Source organism: Rhipicephalus sanguineus, chromosome 11 (assembly GCF_013339695.2).
Source record: "Rhipicephalus sanguineus isolate Rsan-2018 chromosome 11, BIME_Rsan_1.4, whole genome shotgun sequence".
Taxonomy (NCBI): Eukaryota; Metazoa; Arthropoda; class Arachnida; order Ixodida; family Ixodidae; genus Rhipicephalus; species Rhipicephalus sanguineus.
Window position 1 is genome coordinate 101,501,513 of NC_051186.1, and position 18,152 is coordinate 101,519,664.

The window sequence follows — 18,152 nt, forward strand, 5'->3', positions numbered from 1 at the left end:
AGCTCGGGTGACGGCTTCCGCATAAGTAAGCGGCGCAGCAACTTGTGCTGGCGGCACCGGCGAAGGGAGAGCCTCAGCAACTTGTGTCTGGATAGCACGGCGAAGTGAGTGGTCCAGTGCAGTGGGGGGCTCGTTGATGGTGGCCACAAGGGAGAGCTGACGAGCAACTTCCTCACGGATGTATTGCTGAATTTGTGGCAGCAATGCGGTGTAGTCAGCACCAATACTCCTGGACCCCAGAGATGAAAGGTCAGCTGTTTGTATGTTAGCGCGACGTGTAGAAATTCGCTGCTTGCGCAGCTCATCGAAACTTTGGCAGAGCTGAATTACATCGGTTACAGTCTGTGGGTTTTTGGCCACAAGCATATGTAATGCGTCATCGTCAATGCCTTTCATTATATGTCGTATTCTGTCAGCCTCCGACATACTCGCATCCACCCGCCTGCAGAGGCCGATGACATCCTCAATGTAGCTCGTGAAGCTCTCACCAATTTGTTGAGATCGTCCCCGCAGGCCGTGTTCAGCGCGAAGTTTCCGCATAGCTGGACGACCGAAAAACGACGTCACGGTCTCTTTAAAAGCCGACCAAGTGGGGATATCGGCTTGGTGGTTGATGAACCATAGGTTGGCCAAGTCAGTCAAGTAGAAAATGACGTGAGTCAGCTTCGCAGGGTCATCCCACTTGTTAATCGCGCTGGCACGTTCGTAGTCTGCCAGCCAGTCCTCGACATCACGGTCTTCAGTGCCGCTGTAGACTGGAGGGTCGCGCAGACGAAATACACCAGAGCACATGACCGACGGTGGGGTGGAAGAGGCTTGCGAGGGATCGACGCGCTCAGTCATTCTGGAATCGGATGGTAGCGTACGGCTGCGGAGCTCCAGGGCGCGGAAGGGGACTACCCAGCGACTCCACCAAATGCAACAAGCGTGTTCTCCCACAAACACTTGTTATTATTCTGTAGAAGGCGTGAGACAGCCAAGCTGGTTCAGGCAGAAACCCGGCAAGCACGAACCACACGAACGTCAACGTCTTCTTTCACGCTGGCACAGAGCTGACACCGATATGCTCCGGTACAATATATATATATATATATATATATATATATATATATATATATATATATATATATATATATATATATATATATATATATATATATATATATATATATATCTCTTAAATAAGTTGCTTGGATCCGGTGACCAATCAGTACTCCGAAGTGCAAGGGCACGTAAACGATACATTAATTCCACCGGACCTTCCAGGAAAACCGGACCCCATTTGAAACTTCGACTATATCTTTTTGATATATATATTACATCATCCGAAGAAGGCTGGACCGCCAGCCGATACTGTTCGGGTAAAAAAAATATTGGTTTGGTTTCCCATATTGTAGTACGAAGTTTTGCACAATTGTTATTACGGTAGCCAGAAGAAGTTCTCTTTATCCAGGTATATATATATATATATATATATATATATATATATATATATATATATATATATATATATATATATATATATATATATATATATATATATATAAGGAATGAAGAAAGAGGCTGCGACTTTCGTTGGTTTGACACCAACGTCATACAACTGCTTGCCACTTCTTTTAGTAATACTGCTGTATATAACGTCAAAAATAGCAATAGTGCTAACATTATGGTATGGTACTACCCCCTTGGACCATCAAAGGGCAGGTAATATTCAACCGCTTCACCGTCCAATGGGGCAGAACTATAAGGAAGTCAATGGCCTGCATAGCTCTTCTAGGGCGTCGTGTTTGGCTTCTGATAATTAGGAGACATGGTTTTACGCAATGATTAACGGCATAACTGAACTGTAGCTTGTTTAAATTGTTTTTATGATCTTCCAGGCATAAGCCAACGCGTGCCCTATACTTGAAAGATCATAAAAACAACTTAAGCAAACTCTAGCTATATATATATATATATATATATATATATATATATATATATATATATATATATATATATATATATATATATATATATATTCCTTGTTTCTCTGTCAACATATTAACCGAGCATACGCAACATCTTGAGACAATACACTGCCATAGTGGTCAATGCCCGTTTCACAAATCGAGCGCATCTCGCGCTCATTACGGACACACTAATATATGACGCAGAAATACAGAGAAATTGTCAAATCTGATAAAGAAGTATTGCGCACACACTACTATATGCCACAGAAATTGTCAAATTTCATAAAGAAATATTGTCTACTCACTTCTTAGGCACTTCTTTTCCTCACCTAAAGGAAAAAAAGAAAAGCATAGTTTAATACTCATTTGCACGATCTAGGAGCGTTAACACGAATACAGCGAGATAGGAGATGAGTAGCGTCGTGCAGGGAAAATTCGAGTCTTGCTGACGTGGGTTATTAATCAAACGTTGAAACAGTTTTCCTCACAGGACACTTCAATGTGACTATCTTTCTTCGTTAAAGCATTTTGTCTTTACTATAAACCATCTTATGCTGAACTAAACACGCGTTTCAGAATTTCCCTAAATTAAATCAGGGGTTAGACGAAAACACAGGCTCATCTGGTGGTTATTGCGTATAGTCTTAGATAATATGCCGCGAACCAAAACAGCAAAACAGAGAGAAAGAAAATGACATTTCGGTATCCATAATAAGACCCTGTTCACCTTCAGCGAATTTCTGCGTCCTTTCCACCTTCTTCTATCGCTCTAAAAGAATTACTTAACTAACACACGAGTACGAACTATGCATTCCATACTATTGTAAGGCCAAGTGCAAATGCCAAAGACATTATCTTGCCTATGACGCGGCGTCATTGTCTACACGGGTTTGCTTTGGTCACCCTAGTGCTTCAGCTGCGTTCCATCGTATTGATAGCTTGCACATGACATGGACGCACAACATGGCTCCAACATGACCGCTTAGATTACGTCAAGTCAGTGTAGTCACGCGGCCATTACCCTGCTTCCGTGTGATAACGACGTCGCCGGAATGTTATTGGGCCCCCCGCGCATAAGAAGCGAAAAACCCAGCATGCGAAGTACTAATAACACTAACGGGACATCACAAAGTGCGCGTCACACCATGTTGGCGGTACAGCGTGGCTATTTGAGTGACGTCAGTGCAAGCCATTTATAGCCCTCTGAGAACAAGGATATGGTGAGCAGTAACCCTCTAGATTATAACTGAATCGAGGAGATTGTCGCTAAAAGATCATCAGCCATAAAAATTATTCTATTCTGCTATACAGTGCTGCAACTATTACTTTATTCATTTGGAATCCGTAAGAATTGTCGTTAAACGAGGCATAATAATGTGGCGATGTTTTTCTATTATTCAGTGGGATGTTGCCAGTTTTTCAACTTATAATTCCAGCATATCTGAACAAAAGGTACTAGTGAGCGACAACTGGATCAGATAGAGATTATTTCGAAAATTCTTAAGATTAAGGCACAAGACGTGTCTCACGAGGTTCACACTGAGTACTAAACATAATGTCCACATAAAAGGGATTATGTGGTTAGGCTGTATAAGAACTGCCGAAAAGAAAGAGCTAGAAATTGTCTTTCAAAGTGCTTCTTATTGATAAATTCACTTACGTGTGTCATTCAAGAAAGTGTGAAGATCGGTAGTGACGAAAGAAACACGTCCGAAGGTCGCGGGATCGAATCCCGGCCGCGGCCGCTGCATTTTCGATGGAGGCGAAAATGTCTGAGGCCCGTGTACTTAGATTTAGGTGCACCTTAAAGAACCCCAGGTGGTCGAAATTTCCGGAGCCCTCCACTACGGCGTCTCTCATAATCATATCGTGGTTTTGGGACGTTAAACCCCAGATATTATTATTAAAGAAACACGTCACCAGTTAAGAATGGGATAGCCTATCATACGGCTAATGACAACTACCAAATCATATGTCTTGTCTAACTGCACAATACTGCACTATTGTCTGTTAGTTTTCAATAATATTTTATCTAACAAAGAAAAACGAGCCCTTACACTTTGCCTTTCTTCGCTCTATCATGCGGTTAGTATTTTTGGAGACAAAGCTAACGTAGATTGTCTCACTAGATATAGATATATTGGCTGGCTTAAGATTGCAGAACAGTGTTATTTTTGAGAGAACGACAGGACAGTTCATTGCAAATCGAAAGCTAGGCACTTAGCTCGATTCCCGCTACTATTACAGGGGTTATATGTCTTTCAGTCACTGCAAGACTTTGGGGACACCATCAGTCTATTAGAGCCGAGGAGATCCATCTAGGGAAAGTTTTACAGCGAAAGCTGTTATGAGATCATTTCAACGGCCGTTTTTGGTGCCGTAGTTGTCCGCCGCCGCTGCCGCCGCCGCCGCCGCCGCCGGTGTCCGTAACCACTATCGCTCGAAATAAGAAAAAAAAAACAGAATAAGAAAATTTCCAGGATGGAACGGGGTTCGAACCTGGGCCCACTGCGTGGGATCCCATTGTTGTACCTAAGAGCCATGCCGGTGCTTGGAACTGCCTTGCAAGAAGACGCTATACAGGCTTCATGTCCAGAAGGAACCACATTAACATATGTAATTTAGTGTGGTAGAAGAGTGAAATAACAACCACGCACCACACAACGCGAATTCTGTAAGCAGGCGTCACACAATGCGAATTCCGCAACGAGTGGGCTATTGGATGCTTCCAACCCATTACAAGGGGCTCTGCAATAATTCTTCATCGTCGTCAGGCACAGCACCAACAAAGCGCATAATGGCTTACATGTTTTTAGCGGGTACCACGGCTCTCCTTTGAATGACGAAAAATGGCATACTGGCTGTTTCCCTACTTCACAGAAATTATGATGAGTTATAGCGTAGTGGGTTCCTCGCAAGTGCACTTGCATTGGTTGCCAAGGAAGCCCATAAGCCGATCATCCATTTCCTCAGGGTCTCAATAAAGTTCTTCCCTCCTCTCTCTGTCTCTCTTTCTCGCGTCAACGTATGTTATATTGCATGATGTGAGAGTGAAATAGCGACCGGGCGTCACATAATGCGAATTACGCAACTGGTGAGCCGTTTAGAGCTTCCAACCCATTGCAAGGGCTGAGCCACAATTCTTCATCGTCATCAGTCGTCACGTAAACAAAGTGCACATAATGCCTTACAGATGTGTAGCTGGAACCTCGCTTCTGCGCACAATGATGAACAATGGCGTTGTAGGTGTTTCCCAACTTCACAAATATTGTGATTTATAGCGTATTGGGTACGTTGCTAGTGTACTTGTATTAGTAGCCCCAAGAGAGGTTACAACGGGCTCTAGAAATGCCGCTCTTCCAGCTTTCGCTGTGACTGTGCTGCGCTTTCCGCGCAGGCCTGGCGTTTTTTCTAAAGTCCCCGATGTGTTTTGCTGTGACCATAAGAATATTCCTAATCAGTTATTCCACTGAAAAAATAATTTTCTAAAACTTGCTCACTTTGAAAGAAAGGAAAATAGGAAGGTTCCTAGTATATGTAGTAAGAAAAGGGCACCTGTCCGGACGATGATGATGATAATGTCTGCTCACGACTAAAGGAGTTTCTCCAAGTTTAAACAGCTCGGCTGTTGGAAATGCTTAACACAGCTTCCCACTAGTGGTGCCAAGCCTCAAGAAACAAGCAGAGCTGAGCCGCATTCCTTGTTTCTGTTTATGTTTTGCTTTCTTCCTCTCTACTTCTGTTTTATACCTCTTTATTGTTTCTTTTGATTTCATTTTCTTTCTTTCATTATCTATTTCTTTCTTTCTCTCTCTCTCTGTATATATATATATATATAAATATATATATATATATATATATATATATATATATATATATATATATATATATATATATATATATATATATATATACATTGTAGCATCTGGATAACAAATTTGTTGACGCCAAGGGAAAGACGGAAAAGAAGACGTTCGGATAGTGGGTGTGAGCCACGGTGGTTTTCGCCGTAGAGAGAAAAAAGGACAAGAATGGCTGCGTTCAGGAGCGATGCTTGAGGTTTGCAGTAAACAGTGAGACCTCTTGCTTCGCACGTCTCGTTACATTTGGTGGCAGCGGTGCTCACCCATGCTCCCCCGAAACCAGCCGGACTCGCAAGACTTGATTCCACGGTCACCCGCTTCACAGCCCGATGCCTGCGAACGTACGGCTAACTCTTGTACCGGCAACGGCCCCCTGTCGTTCCGCACCGCAGACAGCCCTGCAACTGCGTCGGACTTCAGCCATCCGTACGAGGCCTTTGGAGATCAGCTGGCCACGCGCCTTCTCTCCGCGGAGGTCATGTTAACACAGCGGCTCTCCGCTACGGTTAACCTCCTCGCAGACCTCGCTGCCCGTGTTGCTACACTCGAGTCGCCTTCCACTGCTTCTCCACGACCTACACCACCAGCTGAACAGACGCCCACAGAACGTAAACCTTCTCAGCCTGCGGACCACCTTTCAGGTACAGGTCGTATGTCACTGCGTCCACCTACCTACGATGGTACCACGTCATGGGCAGCCTTCCGGATTCAGTTTGAATCCGTTACCTCTTTCACTTGCTGGACATCAGAAGAAAAGGTTGCGCACAAATCTCGTGGCACATAGAGTTTTATGCCAGTGAAAGGTCGCCTTCGACGGCCTTAAAAGTCCGTTGCAGTCGCCACCCACACTAGCCCACTACCGGGAAGACGCGCACGTAATCATCCATACCGACGCCAGCGGTCTTGGACTTGGAGCTGTTTTACTGCAAGCCGACCCTGATGGCCACGAGCGCCCCGTCGCCTATGCTGGTCGACGGTTAAGTGAACCTGAAAGTCGGTACCATGCGTCTGAATTGGAGTGCCTAGCGGTAGTTTGGGCGGTGGAAAAATTCAGGCCCTACGTATACGGCAAGTCGTTCACCATTAGAATAACAGAGAGCTGAGCTAGTTGGTAAGTATTCATTCTAAAAAGACAGGGCGTGCAAACACGGACACAAGAAAGAAGTCAGGACACCACAAACGCCGACTAACAACTGAAGAGACGCACAACGGCTGAAAAGAAAGAAGGCACGAAAACTTATCTGCGCATGTCCATGCAACATGCGAACCTATCAATCCGGCACGCGTGGCGGTCTACGTGAAAGATAACTGTTAAGGCATTTGATTTCATCTTTATGCAAGTTAATCGACGGTTGGCTCACGCATGCGCTGCCACTATTCTCGATATGCCATGCTTCAATCATCAGGCGCGTTTCTTCATTTCTATGCCGGTACAACACTGTGCATTCATCAAATTTTGGCGTGCACTTACAATCTCGACAATGTAAAGATAGATTAGAAGGTGAGCCTCCTGTTAGCGATCTCTTATCTTCCAGCAATCTCTGGTTGATGCATCGGCCCGTCTGTCCTACGTAGAAGCGGCCGCAGCTGAAAGGGATCTTATACACCACACTCGTACGGCAATCAGTGAATTTGTCGGTGTGTTTTACTAAACAAATATCGGTCCGCTTCTTGCCTTTTACTCCCTCATTCTTCCTCTGCACAGCGGCACAAATCTTACCTAGCTTATTCGCAGCCGTGAAAACAACATTAACGCCGTATCTAGTTCCTACTTTCTTTAGCCTGTGAGATACGCGATGAATGTACGGTATACCTACGACACGTTTCTTTCTATCGCTTTCTGCAACCATGCTCGGGCTTAACACAATAGACTTCTTTAAACGTTCAGCGACCGTGGCCACTGCATCACGAGGATACCCTACATCTAAAAGACGTGTAACCTGTGCGTTAAAGCGATCACTCATTTTGTGCTCACACGACTTGGTGAGGGCTGACTTAAGGCAAGACATGGCGATGCCGTTTTTTACAACCTTCGAGTGTTTCGACTAAAAATTTAACAGCGGTTTCGAAGATCTAGGAGAATACTGCCAACACACGTGGTTCTTCTGGAACGTTAAGGAAATGTCTAGAAATTGTATTCCATTATTTTGAGGCACCTCTTTAGTGAAGCTCAGCCCTCCTCCATTTAATTCAAAATTTTCGCTCACGGAAGTTACCACCTTTTCAAAGTCCTCATCACTACAAAAATCAAGTAGTCGTCCACATAACGAAAAACCTTAATAACCGAATTACCTAAGGCGCCTTCCAAAAGATTGTCAATCTTGCTAAGGTATAAATCACTAAGAAGCGGAGCAACTTTAGAACCAATACATATCCCTGATTTCTGCACATAAACGCCTTCCTTCCAACCTACCAGCGTCGACTTTAAATACATGGATAGGATTTCTAGAAATGCCCCGGTAGATACACCACATTTTTCGGTGAAAACCGTCTGGTGCTCTTGTTCGTTAATACAATCATTAACGCATTTTAACAAGTCATCATGCGGCAAAGAATAATACAGGTCTTCAATATCCATACTAAAGGCCTTACAACAGCCGGGGTTCTCCTCTGAGAGGAACTGAACTAGCGCCTGAGAATTACGCATACGAAAAGGGTCTGAAAAACTCAAGGAGGTTAAGCAGTTCTGCAAATAACTAGATACAGCGACTTGCCAGGTGCCTTGCTCTGAGACGATTGCTCGAAACGGAATCTCGTTCTTATGTGTTTTGGCTGAAAAAAACAATTCTAAAGTAAGCGATTTAGCCTTCTTGACATTACAAGCTATTCTCTCAAGATTATGTCTTAACAAAAGGTCGACAGCACGTTGCCTGACTACCGATGGCTTAAGTTTTACCGTCCTAAAATTCTTTTCTATGGCTGTTAATGCTTTTTCCGAGAACAAACTGTCCGACATAATTACAAAATACCCTTCCTCATCTGAAATTACTGGCCTGAGTTTCTTTTCGACACAAGGCCGGACAGGATCAGAACACTTGAGATGCATATTACAACCCTTGATGCTAGCTACGCAGTCTGAAATGCAGTGGGAACGCTCTTCTTCAGGAACAAGTCTAGTGATTGTACGCGGCAAACTTAAAACGTCTATTGGTTTCAGGTTCGGCTTAAAGCAGTATTTAGGACCTAAGGCTAGGGTTTTGCAGTGACTGTCATCTAAGGCAGCTCCTCCAAGGACTAGCAAGTTATTTTGCGGTGAAACAGTAGAAATAATCTTCCTCTTACATGGTTGAAGTTCTCGAAGTTTTACCCTCCATATGAATTCCGCATGCTGGTTAGCTACCCTCATCCAGTCGGCGTACATCCAGTCGGCGGATATGTGCCATTTTGACCGCGGAATCATGGCGTCAAGTGAGATTTTACCAGGAATGCCTCAAGGTCCGTTGCTCGACTTCGCGTGACGATCGCCACCAGAAGCAGATGTACGCCGACTGGATGAGGGTCGCTAACCAGCATGCGGAATTCATATGGAGGGTAAAACTTCGAGAACTTCAACCATGTAAGAGGAAGATTATTTCTACTGTTTCACCGCAAAATAACTTGCTAGTCCTTGGAGGAGCTGCCTTAGATGACAGTCACTGCAAAACCCTAGCCTTGGGTCCTAAATACTGCTTTAAGCCGAACCTGAAACCAATAGACGTTTTAAGTTTGCCGCGTACAATCACTAGACTTGTTCCTGAAGAAGAGCGTTCCCACTGCATTTCAGACTGCGTAGCTAGCATCAAGGGTTGTAATATGCATCTCAAGTGTTCTGATCTTGTCCGGCCTTTGGTTAATTACTGTGTCGAAAAGAAACTCAGGCCAGTAATTTGAGATAAGGAAGGGTATTTTGTAATTATGTCGGACAGTTTGTTCTCGGAAAAAGCATTAACAGCCATAGAAAAGAATTTTAGGATGGTAAAACTTAAGCCATCGGTAGTCAGGCAACGTGCTGTCGACCTTTTGTTAAGACATAATCTTGAGAGAATAGCTTGTAATGTCAAGAAGGCTAAATCGCTTACTTTAGAATTGTTTTTTTCAGCCAAAACACATAAAAACGAGATTCCGTTTCGAGCAATCGTCTCAGAGCGAGGCACCTGGCAAGTCTCTGTATCTAGTTATTTGCAGAACTGCTTAACCTCCTTGAGTTTTTCAGACCCTTTTCGTATGCGTTATTCTCAGGCGCTAGTTCAGTTCCTCTCAGAGGAGAACCCCGGCTGTTGTAAGGCCTTTAGTATGGATATTGAAGACCTGTATTATTCTTTGCCGCATGATGACTTGTTAAAATGCGTTAATGATTGTATTAACGAACAAGAGCACCAGACGGTTTTCAACGAAAAATGTGGTGTATCTACCGGGGCATTTCTAGAAATCCTATCCATGTATTTAAAGTCGACGCTGGTAGGTTGGAAGGAAGGCGTTTATGTGCAGAAATCAGGGATATGTATTGGTTCTAAAGTTGCTCCGCTTCTTAGTGATTTATACCTTAGCAAGATTGACAATCTTTTGGAAGGCGCCTTAGGTAATTCGGTTATTAAGGTTTTTCGTTATGTGGACGACTACTTGATTTTTTGTAGTGATGAGGACTTTGAAAAGGTGGTAACTTCCGTGAGCGAAAAATATGAATTAAATGGAGGAGGGCTGAGCTTCACTAAAGAGGTGCCTCAGAATAATGGAATACAATTTCTAGACATTGCCTTAACGTTCCAGAAGAACCACGTGTGTTGGCAGTATTCTCCTAGATTTTCGAAACCGCTGTTAAATTTTTCGTCGAAGCACTCGAAGGTTGTAAAAAACGGCATCGCCATGTCTTGCCTTAAGTCAGCCCTCACCAAGTCGTGTGAGCACAGAATGAGTGATAGCTTTAACGCACAGGTTACACGTCTTTTAGATGTAGGGTATCCTCGTGATGCAGTGGCCACGGTCGCTGAACGTTTAAAGAAGTCTATTGTGTTAAGCCCGAGCATGGTTGCAGAAAGCGATAGAAAGAAACGTGTCGTAGGTATACCGTACATTCATCGCGTATCTCACAGGCTAAAGAAAGTAGGAACTAGATACGGCGTTAATGTTGTTTTCACGGCTGCGAATAAGCTAGGTAAGATTTGTGCCGCTGTGCAGAGGAAGAATGAGGGAGTAAAAGTCAAGAAGCGGACCGATATTTGTTTAGTAAAACACACCAACAAATTCACTGATTGCCGTACGAGTGTGGTGTATAAGATCCCTTTCAGCTGCGGCCGCTTCTACGTAGGACAGACGGGCCGATGCATCAACCAGAGATTGCTGGAACATAAGAGATCGCTAACAGGAGGCTCACCTTCTAATCTATCTTTACATTGTCGAGATTGTAAGTGCACGCCGAAATTTGATGAATGCACAGTGTTGTACCGGCATAGAAATGAAGAAACGCGCCTGATGATTGAAACATGGCATATCGAGAATAGTGGTAGCGCATGCGTGAGCCAACCGTCGATTAACTTGCATAAATATGAAATCAAATGCCTTAACAGTTATCTTTCACGTAGACCGCCACGCGTGCCGGATTGATAGGTTCGCATGTTGCATGGGCATGCGCAGATAAGTTTTCGTGCCCTCTTTCTTTTCAGCCGTTGTGCGTCTCTTCAGTTGTTAGTCGGCGTTTGTGGTGTCCTGACTTCTTTCTTGTGTCCGTGTTTGCACGCCCTGTCTTTTTAGAACGTTCACCATTGTTACCGACAATAGCGCTCTCCGCTGGCTTCAAGCAAAGAAAGACCTCAGCGCGAAATTGGCACGTTGGGCGATCAAACTGCAAGACTACTCTTTCAAAATCGTCCATCGCAGTGGCTCTCAACACCAGGACGCAGACTATGTGTCTCGAAACGCCGCACCTCAGAATTCCCCAGCGCCAGCTCTTGCACTTCTTGATCTTCGGGCAGCTCAACATGCAGACAAGAATGTTGAGGACATTACTCGCCGTCTGTGTGGCGCACTGCCGACTAATATTCATCGTTTAGAAAAGTCGAAAGCTCTTCGTGATGGTATTCTGTGTCATCGCACCACGAGAAACTCTTCTTAGCTTCCTGTCGTGCCGCAACGTGTATGACAGTGCGTGCTTTTTATGTGCCACGACGCGTTTGCGGCTAGTCACCTTGGGCAAACAAAAACGCTGGCCAGACTCCGTCAACGTTTCTGGTGGAGAGGCATGGCATCTGACGCACGTCAATATGTGCCCTCTTGCTTCATATGCCAGCACAGGAAAGCCCCATCTCATCCCATACAAGTACCCCTTCAACGCATACCGCCACCGGAGGCCCCTTTTGAGGTCATTGGCATTGATCATCTGGGGCCACTACCACGCACCCGGCGGGGAAATAAGTTTCTGATACTCGCAACCAATTACCTAACGAAGTGGACCGAAGTTCAAGCCGTCCCTCACTCCTCTGCGGCTCATGTTATTTCTCTCGTGACTGAACGCATAGTGTTCCGCCATGGCACACCACGAATGTTGATCACGGACCGCGGCACGCCATTTATGTCTCCAGCCTTTGAGAGATTGCTACACCAGTACGGAATCCTCCAAGCTGCTGCCTCACCAGAACACCCACAAACAAATTGACTGGTCGAACGCACCAACAGAACTCTGGCTGACATAATTTCTTGCTACGTGAGCCCAGAGCACGATGACTGCGATGACTTCGTGGCGTCTGCTGCGTTCGCTCTGAACACGTCCCGGCAAGAAACTACTCGAGAGACCCCCTTCGAGCTTGTATACGGCAGAATGCCAAACCTTCCTCAGGAGTCACTTCTCGGCTTTGATCTGTCCAATGCAGAGCCCGATGAGTCAGAAGCCAACACTACCGCTCTCCTTCAGCAAGCACGTCACCGAGCACGCCTGGCTATTCTACACAGCCAAGCAGCTCAAGCTCCACCAACAAAGGAGCGCCAATCTACGCCGTTTCTTGTCGGGAGCCTCGTGTTAGTTCGACGAACACAGCGTGTGCCTAAGCGTTGTCAAAAGTTCTTGCCGCGCTTTTTCGGACCCTACAGGGTCGATAAGCAGTTAGGGCCGGTGACATTTCGTCTTAGCGCTATTGCTGAGATGAAGGACAAGCGCACCAACCGCGTATTTCCAGCCCACGCCACTGACATGCAACTCTATGTGCCACAAGATTTGCGCGCAACATTTTCTTCACCAGGTGCTTCAGCCGACAGTGGCGGAGGGGCGGAAAGTGTAGCATCTCTATAACAACTGCGTTGACGCCAAGGGAAAGACAGGGAAGAAGACGTTCGGATAGTGGGTGTGAGCCACGGTGGTTTTCGCCGTAGAGAGAAAAAAGGACAAGAATGGTTGCGTTCAGGAGCGATGCTTGAGGTTTGCAGTAAACAGTGAGACCTCTTGCTTCGCACGTCTCGTTACAACATATATATATCTTGCTTCCTCGTTCATTCTCTTTCTTTCTTCCCTCTCTCTCTTTTTCTCGCTTCCTCTTTTGTTTCTATCTCTTTCTCTCCCTTTCTATTTCTTTCTATATCTAAATGATGATTTACCCTCTCCCCTCCTTCTTTCCCTGTGCTTGTATTAGTAGCCACAAGAGAGTTTATCACGGGCTCTAGAAATGCCACTCTTCCAGCTTTCGCTGTGACTATGCTGCGCTATCCGCGCAGGCCTGGCGTTTCTTCCTTATAGACGCATAGACAATATCAGCGTTATCTGTGCATTCAAGTGTTCAGGAAGCCGGTGTGACACTGATCGTCGTATCGGTGATTTAGTTGCTTTTCGCCGGTATACGAAACTATCGTATCTTGGAGTCGACGCTCGTGGGACATTATTATAAAAATGGGAAGGGTATGCTTTCGTTCATATTAATAGGAATCACTGGCAGTGTTTTGTGCCGCGAAACGGATGCAAAGGTGGCAGCAGGTCTCACCACGGCACTACAGCGAGTTATTTGATATTATGGAAGCCGCCGTACGAGGTGCGGGCTACTACACATCTGATATCTCCTCTTTATCCAACGTCTGATAGTCAAATGCGACTATTATCCTTTTCATCGAACTATATTCGAACGCTTCCAGGCTTTAACGTCAGTGCTTAAGAAAAGTTACAGCTATATTGGACAAAAAAAGCCGGTACACTTGATATATCGAACATCGGGCATTGCAAAACACCCCAAGAAGTTTGCTTTCGGTCAGAAGTTGGCTTTTTCTCACAGATGGAGACTTTCCCGCATGCATTCGGGAGAGTGATCGGAGCGGTGCGATTAGGACAGCCGTATCAATTCCGCATTATCTCCCCAACAACGCGCTCCTGTACATAACCCCCACTGCCAACTAAAATTAAAACGAAAAAAAAAAATCTGCGTGCGTTACTTTCACACGACTTCCTTGTCTTACTGTGAAGTAGTTCCGTGAAGCCAACTTGCGCACCAAAATTCTCATCGAAACTGCGCAAAATTCTTTTAAACTTTTATATTAAATTATACGATATATCGAACTTATTCCCCTTTTTTAGCGAGTTCGATATATGGGGGCTCGACGTAATGAGCAGCATGCCTACGCACCATACAGCTTCGTTTCCTGCCCGATACCAACAGCATGCTTACTTCACTGTCTATTGCTTTTGCTTTTGCATTTCAGCCTGATCAAGCCATAATGCGCAGCCACAGAATTGCTGTAAACCCAAAAACTATTAAGAGAACGAGCCCACGACGTCACTGATCGCAGGCAGATGCCGCGTGATGGATGGAGTTTGTGGAGCTGCGATCGCTCATCCATCTTGGGAATTGTGGGTAGTATGTACTTGGATTTGCCTATTATTCGTGCTTGCGGCTTTCAACACACTTGTGGATTTGTTTATACCTGTGTGTTGGCTTTTCTTTCGGATAAAGAAACGGCTCGTTATGAACCTTATGAGCTCATTTGAATAGTCGAGCCTAGAGAAGTAAAAGTGGTGAAGTGGGAGTGCTGAACTTTTCCAGAACTTCGTCTTGCGACGAGGCTACTGCAGGCCACGCGGATCCGCACGGAGCCGAAATAACGAAGCTTAAGCATATCCATGTACTACCTATCATTCATATGCTGGCTGAAGCGTCATCCATTCCGGCTACCATAGACACTAGGGGATGATTTCCTTCCAGTGCACTATATTATGAAACTCCATGGCGTCATGATTTATATATATATACATAAATCACACATACATACACACATACATACACACATACATATAAGAAAGGAGCGCGTCGCCTGGCAGCGATCTTTTCGCCGCAATACCGACGCTGCCGCGGCATCAGCGGCCCTGCAACGCGCAGTTCGTGGGTTGTTGGAACGCGGTGCCAGCTAGCATACCGAAGAATAAATGCAGGATTTCTAGATATATCGGTCAAGATCCACTTTCGTGGTCGTATTATCAAATTTGGGGGAAAATGTGATCGTATTAAACGCATGAAAATGCATTATTTTCAAAGGATGTTGGCCGAAAATAAAAAGAAAAATGTATTAGGCTGAAAAACAAATGCAGAATCGTATCAACGAGATTCAAACTGTACGCATATATGCTATAGATTAAGCGCTAAGACAGGTGTTTGCGATGATCACAGCGCAGTGAAGCCAACTGTCTCTCGAACTGAACTGAACTAATGCTTATAAATGCTATACAAATACATGTATCATTCCGAATATATTTCGGGCATTTATTCAACTTGTCAATCCAATCAAGCATTAAATTAAATTATTTTGGGAAGAGTTTTTAAAAATAACTTCGGATGTAAAGTCTTAAACATACGTGAGCTCAAAGTAAGTAACATTAGTTGACTCACTGAATTCAAAACCTCAGGCACAACAATACTATATTTCATTTCCACTACCACTTGCCTAATAAAGAAGGCAAAATACATGCGCCTTTGCAATTACAGCAGACTTGTGACGCACAACGAAAAGAATGAAAACTGAGTGGCAAACTAAACAGACCATCACTGATTCACGAGCAGGTAACTTCACACTCAGGTGCCTCGTGGAACAGTATGCTGCGCCAAGACACTCTGTCGAACATGGTGGTGACCAGTGGTTTCAGGAGGCGTTGCCCTGTGGTTTTCAGTGTCTCAGTGAATTGCATTCAGCAGTACGACGATACCTGTTATCTTCTGTTTTGGTGACACCCCGTCAACCAAACATTCGCGATTAAATCATTATTCGGAAAATTACCGAGTATAATTTCTCCGCATAAAGCACTACTGCCAAAAAATTCAACTCCAGCACTTGTGAAATGGGTGCCGCAGTGCCACCGTCTGGCTGCCGAGGCGGGGGCCGAGCCGCTCCTTAAAAAATGGAGCGGGGGCCGGGCCCCCCGGCCCTTCTACCCCACCCCCCCATCCCCCCGCGACTATAAGCCCAGGTCCACAGGTTAATCTTGGGCTACAGTTCTAAGCAATACCATTGTCTGCGCCCCAGCGTCGGTCTCAAAAACGGGTGTGCGGGCAAACTGTCTTTCTTCCGGAGGTGAACCTTTAGCAAGAAATTTGCCTTCCCGACGAAGAAGTATGCGAGCTTGAATTTGACCCGAGCGCACATCACGATTGCCCCGGCTTCCCATGCTCGGTCATGACCTCCCGTACAGTTGTGGCTCGTTCACATCTCCAAGCAAACACCTCCGAGAAACCTGGAACGCGTTCCTATCTCCCGATATCAGGATTGCAATACATTTAGGTTTATACTTTTTACCGGAAACTGATATTTAGAGACGACTATCGAATAACTCAAAAATGAGAATACACAACGCCGGTACGACATCGTAAATGCTCACTGCAGTGCAAAATATGTTGCGTACGGGTCATTCGCCGACGCAAATATGAAATACTCACCATCGTAATACCACCACAGTTCAACCCTCAGAACAACACAGGTCATCTGGGAATTCGCGTATTCCACAGTTTGTCGAACTTGACCAATTCCTAGCGGAATAAAAAGATAAATATCATAAACAACAGTAGAAGCATTCGAAGTACGCAGATAAGCGCTTTAAGGTAACCCGATAATCCACTATACATTCAGTCGACGGCCAAGCTAAGGCAGTCAGCTCCAAGACTCACTCAATGTGCAAGAATATGATGATTATGGGAATTTTTCTGAGAAGATGCAAGTGTAGTTATTGCTCCAGTGCTGTCGAGCAGAGCACATCGACGCACAACAATAGGGGATTATGATTAAAACAGATACTCCGACTTAACACAACAAAATATAACAAAAAACTACACAGACGTTTCGCCACCTATGCGAGTGGCATCTTCAGTATGAACTGGCACCGAATGAGCGAAGGTAACCCAGTCTATTTCTAGTCTCGTATGTCTCTGTACACATCCCGTTGGGGGCCACGGTTGCTGTTGCACTCCGACCTGTCACGGCGGATGAACCACGACTCGAGAAGCTTTCTCTTGCCCCACCTTTGTTCCCGAGCCAGCGTCGGCGCATTACTGAAGTCGAAGGCATGCCCCGTCGTCCAGCAGTGTTCGACGAGTTCGCTCTTGGAATGCGTGGCATGGGTGGCTTTGGCGACGTCCCCTTTGTGCTCTTTGAACCTCGTTGTACGGTAATGAGCGCCATCATCGTCAACCATTACATATTACTATTACAATGCTACAATGTTTTCACTCGTCCGTGCGTAGGTACGATTAGTTTCTCTGTATGCTGAACTTACCGAAACAAACATTCGCATCTTCCGATTTTTAGGCGAATTCAGGAAGAAAATCCTCTTCAGTTCTCTTTTGCATCAGATATTAGGGTGAGCATGCCTATCTCATCTTTCTTACTCCATTAAGAAATTTAGCTGCACTAGTTCTCAAACTCCCCCCCCCCCCCCCCCCCACCCCGTTTCAATAGAGGAAGCGATGTATCCTTGGAACATTTCTGGCATAGTTAAGTGTACGTAATGTAAGTGTGACATGGTCCCAAGTAAAACAAAGTTCAGGTACTGCATCAAATACGCAGGGTGTTTTTTAGACAATACAGACTTTTTATAAAATATCTACGGCAGTCAGGCTCCTGTCGTGTTCGCACATGAGCTCTATGTTGAGGCGGAAATACTTTCTTGCCGCTAAAATGACGTTCACGCAACTAATTGAGAAAAACTAGTTAACTTCTTAATTATTGACTTGAGGGCAGTTGTTTATAATACAAAGTTGTATTGCGTGCGAATTTACGGCATACCTATTTTTTGACAAATCACAGAATTTGCACGTAGGTCGATATATCCATCATCAAATTTCAAGAGGGAAATCGAAACTGATCGCGCATGGCACGCACAAAGCGCGGCGGAACATCGGTATGACAC